Source organism: Myotis myotis, unplaced genomic scaffold (assembly GCF_014108235.1).
Source record: "Myotis myotis isolate mMyoMyo1 unplaced genomic scaffold, mMyoMyo1.p scaffold_m19_p_4, whole genome shotgun sequence".
Classification (NCBI taxonomy): Eukaryota; Metazoa; Chordata; class Mammalia; order Chiroptera; family Vespertilionidae; genus Myotis; species Myotis myotis.
Window position 1 is genome coordinate 81416588 of NW_023416346.1, and position 23609 is coordinate 81440196.

Below are 23609 nucleotides of genomic sequence, written 5' to 3' on the forward strand. Positions count from 1 at the left end.
GTCAGCTTAGACTCTGTTTCCAGTAGTCCTAGATATGTCTGGGTATTCGTCCAGCCCCAGTGTACAGTCACCCAATCAGCTAGGAAAGCTTCTATGAACATATGCAAACAGGTTTGCTGTCCATTTCATTTCTCTTGGGCAATTATCTAGGACTCGGCTTGTTGGATGGAGCAAATGGTAAGCATATTTTTAACTATATAAGTGACCTACAAAATGTTTTTCAGTTTGTCTATATCATTTTGCATTCTCCCCAAGAATGCACGATAGTTCTGGTGCTTCCTCATTCTTTCTAGCACTAGCATTCTCTGTATTTTATTTTTAATTTTAGCTAAGCTTATAGGCATGTGGTGGCATTTCACTGTGGCTTTAATTGGTGTTTCCCTTAAGATGAATGAGGTTGAACATCTTCTCAGTAGCTTCCTGGTCTTCCATTGTCTTCTTTAGCACAGTGTCTGTTCCATTTTCTTGCTCATTACTTATTGAGTTGCTTAATTTTGTATTGTTGAACATTGAATGTTCATTTTCTGTTTCAGATATAAGCCTTTTATAATATGTGTGTTGCCCTGGCCCATGTGGCTCAGTTGCTTAGAGCATTATCCTGGGCACCAAAGGCTCTTGGTTCAATTTCTGGTCAGGCTACATGCCCAGGTTTCAGGTTTTTTTTGTTTTTGTTTGTTTGTTTTGTTGTGTTGTGTTTTTTTTTTTTAGGTTTGTATTTTTTAATCAGAACTCTGACTCCTTCCATTCTCATCCATGGTCGGGCACGGGGTTACAGCTGCAGCAGAGTGCTGTTTGTTGACCTGAGAAAACTGAAAATGTTTTGTACTTACAAAGGTGGATGGAATTCAAAAACTGATCCCCACCGATTTTTATGAAAAACATGACTATTCCTCTTGAGGGTCTCAAGTCAAAACAAGGCAACTGCCTAGTGATTTATCGTCCCCACTACGCATTTTCCGCCTTCCAGAAGGCATTAGAGAAAGGGCCAACGTCCGCCAGGAGCGACTGTAAACATACCACTGACAGCTTGGACACTTTGTTTTTAAATGCAGCAGGACTTTTTCCTTTGGCCCTGATGGAAAAGCCAACTCCCTAGGGCTGTTTAGGCAGGAGCAGACAGGAGGGCTACCCAAAACCTATGAGTGAGGGCCCAGTGGTCCCTATTGGCCGGAGTGTGGCTGGAGCATCATCAAAGGCAATCTATATTTATGGCATATGAAAATTGTCTTGTGGTCCCCAACTGGCCCCCAGGCTCAACCTGGCTGGATGCGGGGCATGGGAGGTACAAAACAAGGCACATGGTGGAGGTGGTCCCCACTCCCGGCCCAGAAAGATTATCTTTTCGCACGATTCCAAAAGTGTTGGAAAGTGGAGGAGTTGATGACACTCACTATGAGCAGCAGCAGCAGGTACAGGAATATGACCGTAAACCAATGGCTGGAAAACCAGGACAGCTGGCTTGAAGCCCTCTTGGCCTGCTTCTGTGAGTACACCAGCAGGTACTTCACTCTCAGGAACTGGTTGTTGGTGACCACAAAGTACTTTGGAGGGATGTCTCCTCCTTCACTGTGCTTGTTTCTCGCTCTCCTGCGATCTATCTCCTTGGAGTCGTTCTTCTTGGTTTGGCACTTGACATCTGTGTTTTGCCCAGATTTCAAGATTCCCAAGAGCCCACCAGGGAGCCAGCGAGTCCGATGCAAAAGCAAAGAGTCCTTTATTTCAAACCTAGGTCTGGCTCCCCCACCCTTCTTACTGACACAGCAGCAGGTGGCAGAGAGAGCGAAGCCTGATGGGACGAGGAGTTTTATAGGGGGGTGGGGTAAGGGCAGGAGAGGGGACTGTGGGCCCCTCCGATTGGCCAGGCGCGAGTCGGTGTCTCATTACACAGGATGTGGTCATATTGATGGTGTGCACTTCCCTTGATTATCATTGGTTAGTCCAGAGAAATCCTGGGTGTGGCTAGCAGAGGCTTCTTCCGGGAAGAAGCCTTGCCGAGCACATGGCTCTGCCCAAAAATGGAGGACCCAGGGTAAGATGGAGGGCGTAGTCCTCGCCCTTTCAATCTGGATGGTCTATGACCTCACACACAGCCACGCAGCTGAGGATGGGGCCAAGGAGGCTACGCTGCCACCCATAGCCATGGGGGCTATAAATGAGGGCCAGGCTCAAGTCACTGGTGAGGTAGATCCCTTCCCAGAACAAGGATGTCTTGTTCAGGTGGCAGTGCAGGCCATTGTGGATGATGGAATGGAAGTTTTCTAGGCGGCTCCCATGGAAGGCATAGATTAGGTCTCGTTCTCCTTTGGTCTCATAAAATTTGGCATTCGCTGGGTCCGAGTACTCGATTTCAAATAGGAAGTCCGGCACAGGGACAGGAGTGTGAGGGGCACCAGTCAGCTTTTAGATCTTTTCAAACTCTGACTTCCCTGCACTGTGGACTGTCAGGACCTTTGAGGATAAAATCCAGCTCAGCAGGTCCCAGGCCCGTTTGTCTTTATCTTCAGAGGACTGGAGAAGCTCTTTCAGATGGGTAACTTGCTGGCATCTGCAAGCTGAAGTCCCAGGTTTCAGTTTTGATTCCAGTTCTGCATTTTGTGTGAGGCAGCCCATCAATGTTTCTCTCTCACATTAATGTTTTTGTCCTCTCTCTCTCTCCCTCTTCCTTCTTTTCTCCCTAAAAATGAATAAAATAAAACAAAGTGATAATAAGTGTGTTTTTCAAATATTGTTTCCCAGTTTGTGGCCTTTGTTTCCATTTTCTTTTCTTTTTTAAATATATCTTTTTAAAACTTTTATTTAATTTTTCTTTTTTGTTATTTTGTTTTCCTATTACAGTGTGCATTCAACATTATTTCATATTAGTTTCAGTTGTACAGCACAGAGGATTTTAAAAAAAAACACCTTTTAAGATATAGTTCACATACCATGTAATTTACTCATTTATAACATCTGAATCAGAGGGTGATATCAGCAAGATGGTGCAGTAAGAAGCCTCACATCCTCCTTCCCCCATGGCGACACTGACTCAAGAATGGCACATGCCCAATTCCCTTTGTGAGAAATCCAGAAACCAGTTAAGAAGCTTGTGCACCCCAGGGGAGTGACAAACCAACTACATTGAAGTGGGTAGGAAAATTCATGGCTCTCACTTACCGGAGTCTCTCCCCCGACAGTGCAATGAGCAGGAGGAAAACTCCTAGCTCAGTGGCTTCTCCCTCAAGAGAGAAAGAGAAAACTGTTTCAATACATCCAATGTTCCAATTTTCCAGAGACACTTCTTAAGAGGCTGGTTTCTTCCTTGCCAGCATCTAAGCACCACAGATCAGGGACTGCTTTGAAAAAAGTAATATTTCAGACTAGTACACATTATCCCTCCTCCCAGCACAGTGTGGCAATTGGGAGAAAACTCCCAGATCCTCAGCTTCTCCCTGGGGAGGGAAAGAGAGGAAAGAAACATACATCCTACATTCATCCTTTTTGAGAGGCTGCCCTAAGGACTTGTTTCTGTCTTGCCCAAATCTAAGCACTGACAGGAAAGGGTGCTAGGTTGGGGGCTTTGGAGAACAAAGGCGACAGTTTGGACTGCTACATTTCCCTGAGGAACTGAGCAGGAGAAAAACCCACCTCCCAGTTTCTTCCTGGGGAGCATGCATCCGATTTTGGGATTTCCTGGGGAACTACCTGAGCAAGTAGTTTCTGCCTCATCTGTCTCTGAACATTGTCTATTTGCCTAAAGGCCACTGAGAATAAAAGAGTTGGTTGGTTAGTATTCCATTGTATATATGTAGCACATTCTTTTTTTTATTCATTCATCCATTGATAGACCTTGGTTTTCTTCCATATCTTGGTTATTGTAAATAAGGCTGCAATTAACATAGGGGTACATCCATCTTTTTGAATTAGTGTTCTCCTTTTCTTCAGATAAATATCCAGAAGTGGAATTGCTGGGTTGTATGGTGTTTCTGTTTTTAATTTTCACATAATAAGGTATATAAATGTTGAATCACTTATTTTGTACTGTAATGGGGTAACCCCCAGAGACGACCACCAGGCACTCAGATCAAAATTTAGGGGCCTTTATTAAGCTGGCCAGCGACTACAGTTACAGCACCCTGCCGAAGCAGAGGCTGAACTGCAGTGCCGACTTCCATGCCCAGCGACTACAGTTACAGCACCCTGCCGAAGCAGAGGCTGAATTGCAGTGCCAACTACAGGAGTTACATTTTATTATTAAACTAGAGGCCCGGTGCACAAAAATTTGTGCACTCGGGGGGGAGGGGGGTCCCTCAGCCCAGCCTGTGCCCTCTCGCAGTCTGGGACCCCTCAGGAGATAACGACTTGCTGGCTTAGGCCTGCTCCCGGGTGGCAGAGGGCAGGCCCAATCCCTAGTTGCAGCCCCTGGTCGGGCTCAGAGCAGGTCCAATTGGGGAGTTGGGGCACCGCCCCCTGTCATGCACAGAGCAGGGCAGATTGGGAGGTTGCGATGCCACCCTCAGTCACGCTCAGGGTAGGGCCGATTGTGGGGTTGGGGCACCACCCCCTGTCACACTCAAGGCAGGGTCGATGGGGAGGTTGCGGCGCCACCCCCTGTCATGCACAGAGCAGGGCCAATTAGGGGGTTGGGGCGCTGCCCCCTGTCACGCACACAGCAGGGCCCATCGGGGGGTTGGGTCTCCTTACCCTGTCATACACAGGGCAGGGCCCATCAGGGGGTTGGGGAGCTCCCCCCTGTCACACACAGAGCAGGGCCCATCAGGGGGTTGGGGAGCTCTCCCCTGTCACACACAGAGCAGGGCCCATCAGGGGGTTGAGGAGCTCCCCCTGTCACTCAGAGAGTAGGGCCGATAGGGGAGTTGGGGAACTGTCCCCTGTCACACACAGAGCAGGGCAGATCAGTGGGTTGGGGCGCCGCCCTCTATCACCCACAGAGCAGGGCCCGTGGAGGGGCAGGGGGGGCCGTTGGGGCACCGCCCTCTATCACCCACAGAGCAGGGCCAATCAGGGGGTTGGGGCGCCGCCGCTGTCACACTCAGGGCAGGGCCGATAGGGAGGTTATGGCTCTACCCCATCACACACAGAGCAGGGCCCGTGGGGGTGGGGGGGTTGGGGTGCCGCACCCTGTCACACATAGAGCCGCAGGGCAATCAGGGGGTTTGGGCCCTGCCCCCTGTCACACTGATCCCGGTGCTGGGAGGCCTCGCGGCTCCGCTGATCCTGGTGCTGGGAGGCATATTACCCTTTTACTATATAGGGTAGAGGCCTGGTGCACGGGTGGGGGCCGGCTGGTTTGCCCTGAAGGGTGTCCTGGATCAGGGTGGGGGTCCCCATTGGGATGCCTGGCCAGCCTGGGTGAGGGGATGATGGCTGTTTGCAGCTGGTCACACACCCTTCAGGGTGGGGGTCCCCACTGGGGTGGCTGGCCAGTCTGGGTGAGGGGCTGAGGGCTGTTTTCAGGCTGGGGGTGACTGAAGCTCCCAACTGCTCCTTTTTTCCTTTTTTTTTTTTATTCTGGGCCAGCTTTAGCTTGAGGCTTGGCTCCAGCTCTTAGGCCTCCCGCTGCTGAAAGTAGGTTTCTGGCCTTTGCATACAATGTTGCGAATCTGCTGGCTGAAGTCCTATGGTATTTGTTACAATGTTTCTTAAACTGCCTGCTCAGAGTCCTGCAGCCGCAGGCGGGGAACGTTGGTTTCCTCCAACGATCCTCCGATCCTCCCTCACTGAGGCAAGCAAGCCTCATGTTAGTTTCAAGCTGCCTGGCTGCCGGTCGCCATCTTGGCTGGCAGTTAATTTGCATATCTCGCTGATTAGCCAATGAAAAGGGTAGCGGTCGTATGCCAATTACCATGTTTCTCTTTTATTAGTGTAGATTCTGTGGAGGCCCAGAGAAAAATGTGTCTTTCAAATTCTGGGCCCCCAATATGGAGGAAACTTTTTTTATTTATACTTTTTCCAGTCCTTTGTCTCCCAAATTTGGAATGAGACTTCCACGCCTTCTGAGAAAGAAGGCCTGCGTGCTGGGAAGGGGCCATGAGACCATATCTCAAGGCCTGGCCTGATGTCAGTACCTTCCTATCTATATGTTCTAGGACAGCGTGCCCCACCTGGCCGAAGCGTCAGATATGCAGCCCAACACAGTACCCCTGAAACTAATATACTATATTATATGCCAACCAACTATACTTTCATAAAAAAAAATTTAAGCAACAGCAACATCAAAAAGAGTTGGTCAGCTTGCTTTTGCTCAAGAGGAAGTGAAGTTCAGTAGACAGACATCAGATAGGTCTGCGTATTTGTCTTTTCCTCACTGTACAGTCACCTGAGAAATGGCAGTCAGTCTCCAGGAAGTTGAGCAGTTTGGGGAATGAGGTGATGGTTTTTAGATGTGTTAAGGTTGAGGATCTTACAGGACATGCTAATGGAATTATCCAGATTGTACTTCAAAATTTTGATTCTGGAGCTCCAGTGAGTAGTCAGAGTTAGAAATACATACTTAGGAGTCCTTCATTCCCTCATCAAATATTTTAGGAGTGTTTGATCACACACTATTACCTAGCAAGTCTGCTGTAGTCCTCTTGATCCCATTCTCTTTGCCCCCCTCAGAGGTAATCTTTATTCTGAATTTGTCATCATAAAATCAATGAAACCAAAAGTTGATTTTTGAAAAGATAATAAAAAAATCACAAATCTTAAGCACACTGACCAGGAAGAAAAAGAGATTCCTCAGCCCTAACCGGTTTGGCTCAGTGGATAGAGCATTGGCCTGCAGACTCAAAGGTCCCAGGTTCAATTCCGGTCAAGGGTATGTACCTTGGTTGCGGGCACATCCCCAGTTGGGGGTGTGCAGGAGGCAGTTGATCGATGTTTCTCTCTCATCGATGTTTCTAACTCTCTATCCCTCTCCATTCCTCTCTGTAAAAAAAAAAAATCAATAAAATAAACTTTAAAAAAAAAAAGAGATTCCTCAGAAATCACCGAAATCAGGACTAAAAAGAGAAACAGCACCACTGACTCTATGTAAGTTGAAAAAATTAGAAGAAAATAGTGAGACAACTTTATGAGAACAAATTATACACAAAGATGCAATGAGTACATTTGAGGGAAGACACAAACTCCAAATCAGACTTGTTAACTTGAAAACAAAAGCTAAGGGGAGAGGCAACAAGCGTTTATTTGAGATCAAAGAATACTAGTAGATTCAGGAAGCACTGATTCAGGCAGAAACCCAAATAATATTCTGATTATGGGGTGAAGGCAAGGGGTTTTTATGAGAAAAGGAAGAGGAATCATTACATGAATAGAAGGAAGAAATTTCTATTAGTGCTAATAAGCTAAGTTATTCGTTAGCTATACATGGTGGTGCGAACTCTAAAGAACGTCCTTAATTTTCAGTCCTTTCATCTGCTTACCTGTTAGTTTTACAAACAGTTGTTTGGAATACAATGTTGCTTTGGCCCAGTCCAAAGGTTATTTTGTCCACTTCAAACATTCCAAAGGTTTGAGGAGTAAGAGGTATGTGCAAGGCAATTCCTCTGAGGTGGAGGCTTGGACTCCATTTTGAAATGACTCTGTTTCTATCATTTTTCATAGAATCAGTAAAAGATTTAAAAAATCAACTAAATTAATAACTAAAAATATTCCCATAATGAATAGGTCCTGTCCAGGTGGCATTACTGCTTAATTCTATCAAACATTTCAGGTATAAATAATAACAACACTACTCAGAACTCTTCCAGATAATAGATGAGGAATGGACACTTTCAAATTAGCTATGTTAGCGGACAGCTCTGAATCGGAGAGGGGCTGTCCCCTCCTCGGCTCCTGTCAATCTCATAAGAAAGGTTCCAGAGGAGTGACAGACAGCAACGTTGTAGCAAAGCAAGCAAATTTATTAAGAATACATGACATACACTAATCATCCGAGAGATGCAAATCAAAACAACAATGAGGTACCATCTCACACCTGTCAGACTGGCTATCATCAACAAATCAACAAACGACAAGTGCTGGAGAGGATGTGGAGAAAAAGGAACACTTGTGCACTGCTGGTGGGAATGCAGACTGGTGCAGCCACTATGGAAGACAGTATGGAGTTTCCTCAAAAAACTACAAATGGAACTCCCATTTGACCCTGTGATCCCACTTCTAGGAATATATCCCAGGATACCAGAAACACCAATCAGAAAGGATATATGCACCCATATGTTCATAGCAGCACAATTCACCATAGCTAAGATCTGGAAACAGCCTAAGTGCCCATCAGTAGATGAATGGATTAGAAAACTGTGGTACATCTACACGATGGAATACTATGCTGCTCTAAAAAGGAAGGAACTCTTACCATTTGCAACGTCATGGATGGAACTGGAGAGCATTATGCTAAGTGAAATAAGCCAGTCAATGAAGGAAAAATACCACATGATCTCACTCATTCATGGATAATAGAGACCATTATAAACTTTTGAACAATAATAGATACAGAGGCAGAGCTGCCTCAAACAGATTGTCAAACTGCAGCGGGAAGGCCGGGGAGGGTTGGGGGGCAGGAGGTAGGGGGGTAAGAGATCAACTAAAGGACTTGTATGCATGCATATAAGCATAACCAATGGACATAAGACACTGGGGGATAGGGGAGGCTAGGGGACTGTCTAGGGCGGGGGGATAAAATGGACACATATGTAATACGCTTTGTAATACTTTAAGCAATAAATAAAATAAAAAAAAGAATACATGATATAAAGCACAAGTGGGAAACCCAGCTAATCTGAGCACCTCACCTGGTGGAAGTTTTCTGTCTATAGGTTTCAAGGTTCCTTTGCCAGATATCTTGGGCAACAGACTAGATTTCAAAGTCCCCCTTTTACTTTGTTGTGGCTTTTCCCAGAATTTATGAGAACATCTGGGGATTTTATCTAGGCAAGTACCAAGACTACTGACTTCTTTGTTCAGTGAGTGAGATAAACTCCACCCCCAACACACCTTCCCAAAGACAGCTGACTTCTTTGTTTAGTAAGATAAAACTCTCCCCTTCTTAAACCCTTCCCCTCTTGCTTCCTCAGCATCCCCCAAGTGATATTTGTCCTTGGGTTTAGCTAAGGTCTTTGTTCTCTATTTTCCCAGGCCAGGGTGATTTAAGCCATGTATTCTATGGTTAAGGAGGAGAGCCATTAACCATTTGCATCCAAGTCTCCTTGGTTGGGGAAGATAAGGTCACAATTCACAAACTGCCCAAACTGTTTGGCCTTGTTTAATTCTCTTGTCTCAGTTTACCCTTCCACTTGCCCAGGAATTTTCATAACTTCTTACTATCCTGCCACAGGTCTATTAAGCCAATATTACTGTAGTGCAAACCCCTGACAGTTGGGTTTTTTATTGTAATGCAAGTGCCTGATATTAAGCTTTAAATTGCTGAGACATCCTCTTCAAAGACAGATATCTCGAGTAAATGCATTGCCAGCTACAGGACTGAATAAAGAGCTACGCTGCCGCACCCCTGAAGTTTCCTTTGTTTTAGAGATCTCTGACCACTCTTTTTTTCCCTTTCCTGCACTTTAATTCCTGTTCCTATGTTTTGAATTCACCAAGTAAGAGTAAACTTGTGAAACCTTAGGCCCCTCACCCTCGACTCCAATAAAAGCAGAGCCCAAGTTCAAGCACTCTTTATCTGCAACCTTGCCAAGTGGCCCTGTACCCTTCAGGACTTGTAAGTAATAAACCTTGTTCTTTCAAAGTTTCCTGATGTTTACTGCTGAGGTTTCTCTCTCAGTCATGCTAAGAACCACAAATGCTGATCCAGCCACAACATTGGTTCAGAAAGAGGGCTCACCTTGGGTCCAGGGTCCTAATACCTCCAGGCATTTCTAGCCAATAGTATCATTAATAAGCTGAGACCAGCACAAAACAATTACTCTGATGCCAAAGACACTCAAAAACATCCAAAATTAAGAAAAGTGCAGATCATTTTTTCTCCTAAATATAAATGAAATAATCCTCAACAAAATATTAGCAAACTGAATTCAGAAGCATATAAAAAGTATTATATACCATAACTAAGTGGGATTTATTCTGGGAATACAAGTGTCAATGAAAATAAAACTGAATCTCTGGAAATGTAAAGAATTTTTATTTGGGCCCATCTGAGGACTGTAGCCTGAGAGCAGAACTTCAAGAAACCTTGAAACAGTGCTCCAACTTCGAAAAAGTGAGAGGTGCTTATATAGGCAGAGGAGTAAGTGAAAAGTACATCTGGCTCATTTTTAATTAGGGTACATATATTTCAGTAATTAACAATTTTACATGAAAGGAAAGGATGTATATGAAAATAAGGTTGGGTTTGGAAACAATTAAATTGCCTTGAAACTCTTGGAGATGCATTTTATCTTGTGGATGACAAAAAGGAGTTCTATGGAGAGTAACCTCCCTAGAGGATTTGATCATAAATTCCTAATTGGACAGGTCATGGTGGGGTGTCATGCCCCAGGTACATAACTTTTTTAGTAAAAGGCTTATCTTTGCCTTAAGCAAGCCCTGCCCATTGTTTCTATGCATCTAGATTAACACACCTTTGAAATGCTCCCTTTCAGACACCTCAAGAGAACACATAATCGTAACTGTCCTATAATCTCATCCTTGCTTGCTTCCTCCCACCTTCATATAATCTTCCTTATGTTCCCTCCTTAATCTCAAATGCATAAAAGAAGCTGAAAAACTGTTATTCTCTGGATCATTTGAGATCTTGCTCCCAGACATGTCATCATTTGTCTTAAATAAACTCTTATAAAAATTCTGTACAGGTTTGGACATTTCTTACATTGATAATCTGGGTATAGAAAGAACAGGCACTGTTTTCTGTAATCACTGATATATATGACTATTCCCCATGGTTTGCCATAGGATGAATTTTTAGACTATTCTTCCTTGGTTACTGATTTAGTCAGAAGAGCTTAAGCTCCATTTCTTTCCTCATTTCCCCCTTTTGGTCATAAGTCAATCCAGAAGATGTATTGATGACTATTTTGATAATTGCTCAGTCCCATGAAGCTAGGAAGGCTCATTCCTAGGACTTCATCTGTGGTTATGTTAAGACAGTTTACAGCATTTTTCCTTCTGGCCAATGGGGAGGAAGAGGCTTTTAGGTAACCTGGAATATGAGCATGGGCCAAATTATTGTTTTTTAAGAATGGTTTTCCCATTACGTTTAGTCAGGCATTTGACAGTTAAGGAAAAAAGCTCTGGATCATTTCTAATGTATGGGCTATCATGATTTGAGTATTGTTATTTCTGTTGTGCATCTTCCTTCTGCATCTATTAACATAATAAAAAGAGAAACAATAAAAACAATGCAACCACGATTATTTGGTTAATAGTATGTGACTTAAAGTTATGTTAACAGTGAGGAAAAGCCAGTAGGTAGCTAGTAAAGAATCAGTGTCGTCATCATCATCATAATGAAGGATTAGAACATCATTTTCTTTTTTTTCAGTTTTAAGTATTTATTGCTCTTGTCTTCAATGCAGGTACCTAACTCTAAGTATTTATAATTTAATTTTTTGAAATCACCAATTTTCCACAACGAGCTCACAAAATTCCTCAGAATTTGATTTTCAGTGTTTAGCTCTAGCACAGAAAATACAGAAATAGTTTATTCTTTTATTTCCAAACTACTATTCTTTTTTTCCTTGAAATTATTTTTCATTTTATTATTATTATTATTTTTAAATTAAATCTTTATTGTTCAGATTATTACAGTTGTTCCTCTTTTTTCCCCCCAATATCTCCCCTCCACCTGGTTCCCACCCCACCCTCTGCCCTTACCCCACCCCCCCACTGTCCTCATCCATAGGTGTACGATTTTTGTCCAGTCTCTTCCCACACCCCCCACTCCCATTTCCCCTCCGAGAATAGTCAGTGCCCTCCCTTTCTATGCCCCTGATTCTATTATATTCACCAGTTTATTCTGTTCATCAGATTATTTATTCACTTGATTTTTAGATTCACTTGTTGATAGATGTGTATTTGTTGTTCATAATTTGTATCTTTACCTTTTTCTTCTTCTTCCTCTTCTTAAAGGATACCTTTCAGCATTTCATATAATACTGGTTTGGTGGTGATGAACTCCTTTAGCTTTTCCTTATCTGTGAAGCTCTTTATCTGACCTTCAATTCTGAATGATCAGCTTTGCTGGATAAAGTAATCTTGGTTGTAGGTTCTTGGTATTCATCACTTTGAATATTTCTTGCCACTCCCTTCTGGCCTGCAAAGTTTCTGTTGAGAAATCAGCTGACAGTCGTATGGGTACTCCCTTGTAGGTAACTGACTTTTTTTCTCTTGCTGCTTTTAAGATTCTCTCTTTGTCTTTTGCTCTTGGCATTTTAATTATGATGTGTCTTGGTGTGGTCCTCTTTGGATTCCTTTTGCTTGGGGTTCTCTGGGCTTCCTGGACTTGCAGGTCTATTTCTTTCACCAGGTAGGGGAAGTTTTCTGTCTTTATTTCTTCAAATAGGTTTTCAATATCTTGCTCTCTCTCTTCTTCTGGCACCCCCATAATTCGGATGTTGGTATGCTTGAAGTTGTCCCAGAGGCTCCTTACACTATCTTCCTATTTTTGGATTCTTTTTTCTTTTTGTTTTTCCGGTTGGGTGTTCTTTGCTTCTTCGTATTTCAAATCTTTGACTTGATTCTTTTGATCCTCTAGTCTGCTGTTGGAACTTTGTATAATATTCTTTATTTCAGTCAGAGTATGCTTAATTTCTAGTTGGTCCTTTTTCATACACTCAAGGGTCTCACTAGATTTCTTGAGGGTCTCACTGAATTTATCAGCGATTTCTAGAAAATTCTTAAAAAACCTTATAAGTTTGGTTTTGAACTCTATATCCAGTAGTTTGCTTTCCTCCATTTCTGTCATTTCTGACCTGGTTCTTTGTCTCTGCATTTTTTATGCTTCCCTGTGTTGATAGAGTGGGTTTTTGTGCTAGGTGTCCTATAGGGCCCAGTGGCTCAGCCTCCCCAATTACCTGAGGTGAACACTCTTGGTGAGCCCCTTTGTTGACTTTGTGCACAGTCTTGTTGTAGTTAAGCCTTGATTGTTGTAGGTATCACTGGAAGGAATTGACCTCCAGGCCAATTGCCTGTGGGAATCAGCTGTGTCTACAGTTGGGGAACTTCTGTGCTGAAGACACCCTTCTTGGGCAAGACTTGATTCAGTGGGGTTTTGGTGCTCACTGAGTCTGCCCCCTGAGTGTGTCCCTTATGGATCTGAGGAGTTGTAATCTGGATGGTCCCACTCTGACCACTGGGTACACTGGCTCTTGGATCTAAGGAGGTGGTAATTTAGCCTCTGCCTGAGGCTACACAGCAGGAGCTATGGAGAGATCTACAGATTCTTCTTCTTTGTTTGGGGTTTGGAGGTGCCCAGATGAGGCCCAGTTGTGAAGCAATGCAAGCTGCTGTGGGGCCTTGGGCCTTCTCTTGGAAGTTCTGGGTCTGTCTGGCCCAGCTGCAGTTTGTTAGGTAATTTTCAGATTGCAAAGGGCCAGGCCTTTCATATGCAAAAGCCTCTGAGCACAGCTTGGGTGTGGCGGGGTCTCAGGGAATCAACAGGGTGGAGCAAAAAGCTATGGCTGATCCTCAGTCCTACCCTACAAGGCCCTGAGTCTCAGTGTCTCAGTAATCACTGCAAGCACCTCTGAGAGAAAGCCGCCCTGGAGTTCTGACTGATGCCAGACAGTCCAGTTTCTCCCCGTATGCGTCTGGGTCCCCAGAGACTAGCCCGGAACTGGCGTTCAGAGCCGTCGGGAGCTTCAGACTCCCTCCTCCTGATTGAAAAAGACAACCGCATCCTCAGTTGCCAGCCCTTTCCACATGCACCTCTATACCTCTACACTTTACTTCCGCACCTCCTCTGAGTCTCAGTGTGCTTTACTCTTTCCTTCTAGTTGTAGAATTTCCACTCAGCCAGCCTTTCTGTGGTTCTGGATGATGTCTGTTTTGTCTTTTAGCTGTATTTTTGAAGTGGTTGCGTGGAGGCAGCAATTTCTGGTGTTTACCTATGCCACCATCTTGGTTTTCTCTCCCTTCTTTTTTTAAAAAATATATTTTATTGATTTTTTTCAGAGAGGAAGGGAGAAAGATAGAGAGTTAGAAACATCGATGAGAGAGAAACGTTGATCAGCTGCCTCCTGCACACCTCCTATTGGGGATGTGCCCACAACCAAGGCCCTTGTACATGCCCTTGACTGGAATCGAATCTGGGACCTTTGAGTCTGCAGGCCGACACTCTATCCACTGAGTCAAACCAGTTAAGGCAGAACATCATTTTCTAATAATAAATGGGAAAGGTTAGTGGGCTTCCAATCTAACCTTTCTATGTTTAGTAAGGGAGAGTGTCTAAGAAGGCATATTCAGTTTCTAGATAGGTATAGTAGGAAGAAAATTATAAGAATGTAAATCAGTTTCATTTTCTATTCTTATTCTATCTTAGATTAGCTTATTTATAGATAAGCATATATATAACCCAACAAAGTCTTACAACAATTTCTACAGGTATGACTATCAAAATAGAATAAGAAGGAAGAAATGTAATATTAGCTCTTCATAAAGAGTCTTAAAGCCCAAATTTTTAGCAGGTCAGGTCTAGAATCTCAGAATAGCTGATTACCCAGATGTTATCTTCTTCTAAATCTTGGAAGCTTCCTTGGTTCTTTTTAATCGGAAACATGTTTTAGAAATGTTTTTTAATCCACTCATCTGCTGATGGGCACTTAGGCTGATTCCAAATCTTAGTTATTGTAAATTGTGCTGCTATGAACATAAGGGTGCATATATCCTTTCTGATTGGTGTTTCTGGTTTCTTGGGATATATTTCTAGAAGTGGGATCACTGGGTCAAATGGAAGCACCATTTTTAGTTTTTTGAGGAAACACCATACTGTTCTCCACAGTGGCTGCACCAGTCTGCATTCCCACCAACAGTGCATGAGTGTTCCTTTTTCTCCACATCCTCACCAGCACTTGTCATTTGTTGATTTGTTGATGATAGCCATTCTGACAGGTGTGAGATGGTACCTCATTGTCATTTTGATTTGCATCTCTCAGATGATTATTGACTTTGAGCATGTTTTCATATGTCTCTTGGCCTTCCTTATGTCTTCTTTCCAAGAGTATCTATTTAGATCCGTTGCCCATTTTTTTGATTGGGTTATCTTCCTTTTGTTAAGTTGTATGAGTTCCCTGTAGATGTTAGGGATTAAACCCTTATCAGAGATAACATTGGCAAATATGTTCTCCTATACAGTGGGCTTTCTTGTTGTTTTGTTGATGGTTTCTTTTGCTGTGCAGAAGCTTTTTATTTTGATGTAGTCCCATTTGTTTATTTTCTCTTTAGTTTCCATTGCCCTCAGAGATGTATCAGTGAAGAAATTGCTTCAGCATATGTCCGAGATTTTGGTGCCTTTGAATTCCTCTAGTATTTTTATGGTTTCCCATCTTATGTTTAAGTCCTTTATCCATTTTGAGTTTATTTTTGTGTATGGTGTAAGTTGGTTGTCTAGTTTCATTTTTTTGCAAGTATCTGTCCACTTTTCCCAACACCATTTATTGAAGAGACTGTCTTATCTCCATTGTATGCTCTTGCCTCCTTTGTCAAATATTAATTAAGCATACTGGCTTGTGTCAATTTCTGGGTTCTCTGTTCTGTTCCACTGGTCTATATGTCTGTTCTGGTGCCAGTACCATGCAGTTTTGAGAACAGTGGCTTCGTAGTATAGCTTGATATCTGGTATTGTGATCCCTCCTACATTGTTCTTCTTTCTCAAGATTGCTGCAGCTATTCTGGGTCTTTTTTTATTCCAGATGAATTTTTGGAGAGTTTGTTCTAGGTCTTTGAAGTGTGTTGTAGGTATTTTAGTGAGGATTGCATTGAATTCATAGGTTACTTTGGGTAGTATGGACACTATAATGATGTTGATTCTACCAATCCATGAACATGGTATATTCTTCAATTTGTTCATGTCTTCCTCTATCTCTTTTTTCAATGTCCTGTAGTTTTCTGAATACAGGTCTTTTACGTCATTAGTTAAGTTTATTCCTAGGTATCTTAACTTTTTTGTGTGTGCAATGGTAAATGGGACTGTTTTTATAATTTCTCTTTCTGTAAGTTCACTATTGCTGTATAAAAATGCCATAGATTTCTTGGCATTAATTATTTATCCTGCTACTTTGCCAAATTCACTTATTAGGTCCAGTAGTTGTTTGATGGAGTCTTTGGGGTTTTCTATGTATAGTATCATGTCATCTGCGAATAAGGACAGTTTTACTTTTTCTTTTCTAATTTGTATGCCTTTTATTTCTTCTTCTTGTCTGATCGCTAGGGCTAGCACTTCCAGTACTGTATAGAACAGGAGTGGTGAAAGTGGGCATCCCTGTCTTGCTCCCGTTCTTAGGGGAAATGAGTTTAGTTTTTGCCCATTGTATAATGTTGGCTGTAGGTTTGTTATATAATGCTTTTATTATGTTGAGATATGATCCCTCTATTCCCACTTTGCTGAGAGTTTTTATCAAGACAGGGTGTTGGATTTTGTCAAATGCTTTTTCTGCATCGATTGATATGATTATGTGATCTTTGTTTCTCAGTTTGTTTATGTGATATATCACATGTATTGATTTGCAGATATTGTACCATCCTTGCATCCCTGGAATAAATTCCACTTGGTTGGGGTGTATGATCTTTCTAATGCAATGCTAAATTCGATTTGCTAGAATTTTGTTGAGAATTTTAGCATCTATGTTCATCAAGGATATTGGCCTGTAGTTCTCTTTTTTTGTGGTGTCTTTTTCTGGTTTGGGGATTAGGGTAATGCTGGCTTCATGGAAAGAGCTTGGAAGTGTGCCTTCCTCTTGAATTTTTTGGAATAGTCTGAGGAGGATAGGTTTTAGTTCTTCTTTGAATGCTTGGTAGAACTCCCCTGTAAAGCCATCCAGACCAGAGCTTTTGTTTGCTGGAAGATTTTTGATTGCTGCTTCAATTTCTTTGGTAGTTATCGGCCTATTCAGTTTTTTTTATTCTTCTTGATTGAGTTTTGGGAGCTTGTATTTTTCTAAGAATATGTCCATTTCATCTAGGTTGTCCATTTTGTTGGAATAGAGCTGTTCATAGTGTTTCCAGGAGGTAAGTTCAAGGAATTGAATGAATGGGGAAATAGCCACAATTCAGTATAGAGAAGGTAGAAAGAGAATGGGTGTATAAGAAGAAAAGTAAAAAACTAAATACAAAAAAAAGAAAAATATATATAAAAGAAATATATATATATATATATATGTATATATATATATATATATATATATATATATATATACTAGAGGCCCGTTGCAGGAAGATTCCTGCAAGAATAGGGCTTACTATGGCTGGAGCAAAGCAGAGAAGGGAACAAAACCTGCTGAGGTGGGCTTCGCTCCCACCCCCAGCCGCTCCAGCTTGGTGGGTTTTCCCAACCCGCCCCCAGCCGCTCAGTCTGGGTGAGTTTGCCCAACCCGCACCCAGCCGCTCCAGCTGGGTGGGTTTTCCCAACCCACACCCAGCTGCTCCAGCTGGGTGGTGTGCTAGGGTGAGGGACTGCGGCATGGAAGGGTTACAGAATGTTACAGAATGTGCTAAGGGAAGGAAATGGGACATGAGAAATTTAATGTGCTGGGAGCGGGGACTGACGTATGGAGGATTGTGCCAGGGTTAAGAACCATGGAAGAAAAATTGCTAGATTGTCTTAGAAAAACAATGTGTTATGATACGCTCCAGCCAGGTGTGACTCTGTTTACCCCCCCTTTGTGCTTATGAACTTTCTATGAACTTCTAAGGTAACACTGTTGTGCTATAAAGGATCATACTGCACCCTTGATCTCTGCCACATGCTCCGAAGCTCCCAGAGGGGGAGATAGGCGCTGTGGTCAGCTGGCCAGCTTAATAAAGGCTCTTAAATTTAAATTCTGAGTCAGTGGTCTATCTCGCTGAGCCAACCCATAACAGGTGGGTTTTCCCAACCCGCACCCAGCCGCTCCGGCTTGGTGGGTTTGCCCAACCTGCACCCAGCCGCTGCTGCTGGGTTTTCCCAAACTGCTCCCAGCCGCTCCAGCTTGGTGGGTTTGCCCAACCTGCACCCAGCCGCTGCTGCTGGGTTTTCCCAAACTGCTCCCAGCCGCTCCAGCTTGGTGGGTTTGCCCAACCTGCACCCAGCCGCTGCTGCTGGGTTTTCCCAAACTGCTCCCAGCTGCTTCGGCTTGGTGGGTTTGCCCAACCCGCCCCCAGCCACTCCATCTTGGTGGGTTTGCCCAACCTGCACCCAGCCGCTGCTGCTGGGTTTTTCCATCCGCCCCCAGCCGCTCAGTCTTGGTGGGATTTTCCAACCCGCCCCCAGCCGCTCAGGCTTGGTGGGTTTGCCCAACCCGCCCCAGCCGCTCAGGCTTTGTGAGTTTGCCCAAACTGCCCCCAGCCGCTGCTGCCTGGTTTCCCCTCCCACTCCCAGCCGCTGTGGCTGGGTTTCCCCTCTCGCCTCCTGCCTCTGCAGCTTTGGCTCCTTTACTGTGTCTGTGGCCTCTACTTTGCTCCCTTCTATAGCCCTTGGCTTCCATGTTGTCTTCAGTCTTCGCTCAGAGACAGTATATGCAAATTAACCGCCATCTTGGTTGGTGGTTAACCACCATCTTGGCTGACAGTTAATTTGCATATTACCCTGATTAGCCAATGGGAAGGGTAGTGGTTGTATGGCTAATTACCATGTTTCTCTATTATTAGATAGGAGATATATATATAAAATTTTCCTCCTCTTTCCCTAACTGGTTTGGCTCAGTGGATGGGGCGTCAGCCTGCAGACTGAAGGGTCCCAGGTTCGATTCCAGTCAAGGGCATGTACCTTGGTTGCGGGCACATCCCCAGTGGGGGGTGTGCAGGAAGCAGCTGATCGATGTTTCTAACTCTCTATCCCTCTTCCTTCCTCTCTGTAAAAAAATCAATAAAATATATATAAAAAAATTTCCTCCTTCTTTAATATATCTGTGTATTTGTTTACTATTGGAAAAGGAGGATAGAGAGTAGATAGGCCTGAGGTGGTGATTTGGATTAGTTAAGCTATTAGTAGAAGAAGAGAACAAGCGAGGAGAGGAAAAAGAGAAGCAAAAAAAACCAACGAAACAAAAAAAAACACACCAAAAACAACAAACAAACAAAAACTAACCAATAATCAAACAAACAACAATAATACAGAAAGAAAGAAAAAGGCAAAAAGAAAAGAAAAAGAATTTGGATAGTGAAGAAAGCAAAGAGAGAAGTGTGTATGGGTTTGGAGCAGGGGAGAGGAAATTAGATGTATGAGTAAAAGCAGTTTTTAACAGTGAGTAAAAAGAAAGGCTAGAGAAAAATTATAGCCGGAACAGGGTAAGAGAAACAGGGGGGGAAAAAAAGGGTAAAAGTGATGAAGAGAGTGTTGGCATGAAGGAAAAACTGAGATAGAGTAAAACAATGCTAAAGGGAAAATCAAAATAGAATGTATAACACTATCCCAAAATAAAATAAAGAAAAAAAATAACATAAAATAAAACTTTTTTTAAAAGGGTAAAATAATAGTATTAATACTAATAGTTAAAAATAAAAATATAATTAAAAAGAAGGTAAAATCTAGTGAGAGAAAAAATTAGTTTCTTAAGTAAAAGGTAAAAAATAAAAATGTGAAGTAGTGAAGGTCGTTCACTTCCTCCACTGTTCTGCTTGGCAGGTCTTTTTCCTTGTAGGTAGTCAGCACAGTATTGAAGTTCCCTGCAATGCACGGCTCCTCTGTGTCCCAAGCCACAAACCTATTTTCTTTTTTAGCATCAGACATATATTTTTATTTCTCTCATTAAAAGTAAAATAGAAAAGATTTGGGAAAATCAAGAATTTGTTCAGGAGGTAGAACTTCCAAAGACAAGAGGTCCATATTAAAATTCTTAAGAAGCTCTAAGGAGTCTTGAATTTTCATTTTGCAATGGGCCTGGAGTCAGTTTAGAAGAGACAACAACCAATTGTAATGTATGGGCCTTTTTTGACTCCTGCTTCAAACTGTGGCTATAGATGTCACATGTGTGGTTGCCTCTGAGGGAAGTGCAGGGATTGACTTAGAAGGGTCATGAAGCAACTTTCTGAGAAGATGGAAATGTTCTACACTCCACAACCCTATTTTCAAGCAGGGGTGACCTTTCTGCTCTCTTTGGTTCTCAGTCTGTCTTTAGTTGTATTTACACACGAGTCAATTTCTGCTACAGCCCCTGGGTGGCAGTGTTTCTGTCTTAATATCCGGGGCTAAAAGGCCTCTCTGGCTCTGCGTGCATTTCTGTGCATGACTCTGTGCGTGACTCTCGCAGCTGGTACAGTATTCCAGGCTGCCTTTCTGGGTCCAGTCCAGCTGTGGGTTAGTCTAGAATCCCTTTCTGCCAGCAGCCTTGTGGACCCCCTTCCACATATGAGGGCTACACTGACCCCAACAGCCCCGAATTTTGTGAGGGCAGTCTTCCTCTGAGGCTCTAGTTCCCACTGCATACATTTCTCCCTCCAGCCTGGATTCCAAATCTCACCTTTCTTTAGGCAATGCCAGCTGTGTTTAGTTCGCCAGTTCCGGGTAGGTGCTCTTTGATTCAGCTGTTCCTTCTGCTCTGTGAGAAGGCGCAGGGCCTGTCCGGGAATTTGTACCATTTGTCTCCTCCTTTGCAGACCTCCCAGGCGCCATGGTTCGTGAGGTTGGAGTTCCGGCATTCGTGGGTTTGCAGCTGAGGTAACTGGTCCCTGGGTGTTGTGGCTGTAAGGTCCCAGGAAGCATCCAAGGTCTCCCCAGTTGAAGGTAAGGCTGGGGTTCCCATCACAGTCAGTCTCCGATCACAGCCATCTCCCCTTCAAGATGGCACGACCTCTGTGGCAGAGGCAGCCGCTCCGGGAGAGATTTCAGCCGCAGTAGAGGCTGTCCCTTTACAGGGGGCCGGCCCGCCTGTCCCCAACAGTCCCTTGGGGTATAGCTGTCCCTCACTCACAAATACTGACACTCCCCGCACATCCACATACTCACCTTTCGCTGTCTCAGTCTCACACTATCTAGCAGCCTGCAGTCCCCTCGGCAGCCATCTTACCTCCCTGGGTCATGTTTTCTTATCCATTCAGCTACCCTATGTCTTTTGATTGGTGCATTTAATCCATTTACGTTTAAAGTTATTATTGATAAGTACTTGTTTGATGTCATTTTTATTCTTAATGTTTGTGTTTCTTCTTGCCTTTCTGTTTCTTCTTTTTACAGCAGTCCCTTTAGCATTTCTTGCATTGCTGGCTTGGTAGTAATAAACTCTCTTAGCCCTTTTTTTTGTCTGTGAAGGTCCTGATTCCACCTTCAATTTTGAATGATAGCCCTGCTGGGTATAGTATTCTTGGATTCAGTCCCTTGCTTTGCATGACTTTGTATATTTCATTTCATTCCCTCCTTCTGGCCTGGTGTGTTTCTGTTGAGAAGTCAGCTGATATTCTAATAGGAGCTCCCTTGTAGGTAACTTTCTGTTTCTCTCTGGCAGCCTTTAAGATTCTTACTTTGTCGTTGGTATTTGCCAATTTAATTATGATGTGTCTTGGTGTTGGTCTTTTGGGGTTCATCTTGTTTGGGACTGGATGTGCTTCTTGCACTTGCATAGTTTTTTTCTTGCCAATATCAGGGAAGTTTTCTGTCATTATTTCTTCAAACAGGTTTTCTATTCCTTGCTTCTCTTCCTCTCCTTCTGGTACCCCTATTATGCAAATGTTGTTTCTTTTTGTGTTGCCCCAAAGCTCCCTTAGGCTCTCCTCTTGCTTTTTTTTTTTTAAATATATTTTATTGATTTTTACAGAGAGGAAGGGAGAGAGACAGAGAGTTAGAAACATCGATGAGAGAGAAACATCGATCAACTGCCTACTGGAGATGTGCCCGCAACCCAGGCACATGCCCTTGACCGGAATCGAACCTGGGACCTTTCAGTCCACAGGCCAATGCTCTATCCACTGAGCCAAACTGGTTTTGGCAATCCTCTTGCTTTTTAAATCTTCTTTCCAGTTGCTTCTGTGTTTGTGTGTTTTTTCCTACCTTGTCTTCTAATTCGCTGATGCGGTCCTCAGCCTCTTGTAGTCTGCTGTTTAAGCCTTCCATTGTGTTCTTTATTGCAGCTACGTCGTTCTTCATTTCCTCTTGGTTCCTTTTCATGTTGGTGACATTCTCATTCAGCTCCTTATAATTCTCATTGAGTTGTGTGTATTTGTCATCCAGCCATTTGAGCATCCATATAACCATTACTCCGACTTCTTTCTGTGATATGTTGCTAGCCTCGGTTTCATTTAACTCCCTTTCTGGTGATTCTTCTTTTTCTTTCCTTTGGAAATTGCTTTTTTGTCTTCCCATGTTTTGCTGTAACATTTTAATTGTAGATCTGATAGCTTTGCTACCCAGGTTCTTTTGGGGATGGTGCTACTGGTGTAATCTCTCAGGTCTCCTGGGCTTGGTAATCTGGTGTAACTCCCTACTTGAGCTATTTGGGTTCTCTTGATGTAGGCCTATGAGCTGGAAAGGCACAACTGTGGTGTCTAGAAGTCAGCAGCAGCCGTGGAGGGGGGTGTCCCAATTTTTGCTGTCTTGTGCCCTTGGTTGAAATTGCCTAGCGGGGATTCACAGTGGCACCCAGGAACTGTCTTTTGGGGTGATGGGACTCAGGAGGCCTGTGCTCTGGAAAGGCATGACTGTGATGTCCAGAGTTCTGTAGTTGTGGGGTGAGCAGACTCAGCTTTTGCTGCTGCTTCCATGGTTGGATACACATGCCCCCAGTGGCGACTCACAGGGACACCCATGGTGCGTTTGCCAGCAGGGTGTACTGACGCATTCTGAAGGGCCCTGGCACTGAAGCCACGTAATTGAGGCATCTGTGGGCAGGTATCCAGGATGAGTGAATTCAAAATTTCTACTGCCGGGTGGAGTGCATCCCTGTTTGTCCAAGGTCGCAGCCAGCAGAGGCTCACAGCAGCTCCCCAGAGCGCCCTGTGGATAGATGGGCTCTGGGTGCCTGCTCATTGGAAATGCATGACTGTGGCAGTGCATTTGCTGGCACAGAGCACGCTGAGGCACGCTGAGGGACCCTGGCACTGAAATTGCACAGCTGGGTTGTCTGTGGGCAGTTACTCAGGAAGATGGAATTCAGAATTTCTACTGTGGGGCAGCGCACCCTTGTCTGTTCAAAATCACACCCAGCAGGGGCTCACAGTGGCATCCAAGAGCTGCCTATAGAGTGGTGTGTCCCGGATGCCTGCGAGCTGGGAACGCACGAATGTGGTGTCCGGAGTTCTGCCGCTGGGGAGGAGGGAATTTGCACTTATTGCTGCAGGAGCAGTGCACCTTTGGAGGTGGAGGTCTCAGGGTCCACGGGTCTGTGGGTGGAGCAGCAGGATTTTGGCTAGTGTGGCTTCTGGTTCACTGCAGTGTCTAAGGCCTGTCTGGGTGGTGGTGCTAATGAGCTCCTAGAAGAGGCAGCTCTCCCCTTCAAGATGGCGTGGGCTCCGTGCCCGAGTCCCGCAGTCCGGGGAGTGCCCGCAGCAGTGGT

At 43.9% G+C, this 23609-nt stretch overlaps 1 pseudogene; it reads right to left on the bottom strand.

Annotated features, from left to right (window-relative positions):
• Nucleotides 1-1327: 1327 nt before the first annotated feature.
• On the bottom strand, nucleotides 1328-22863 carry LOC118653494 (annotated as a pseudogene).
• Between the last annotated feature and the right edge of the window lie 746 nt (nucleotides 22864-23609).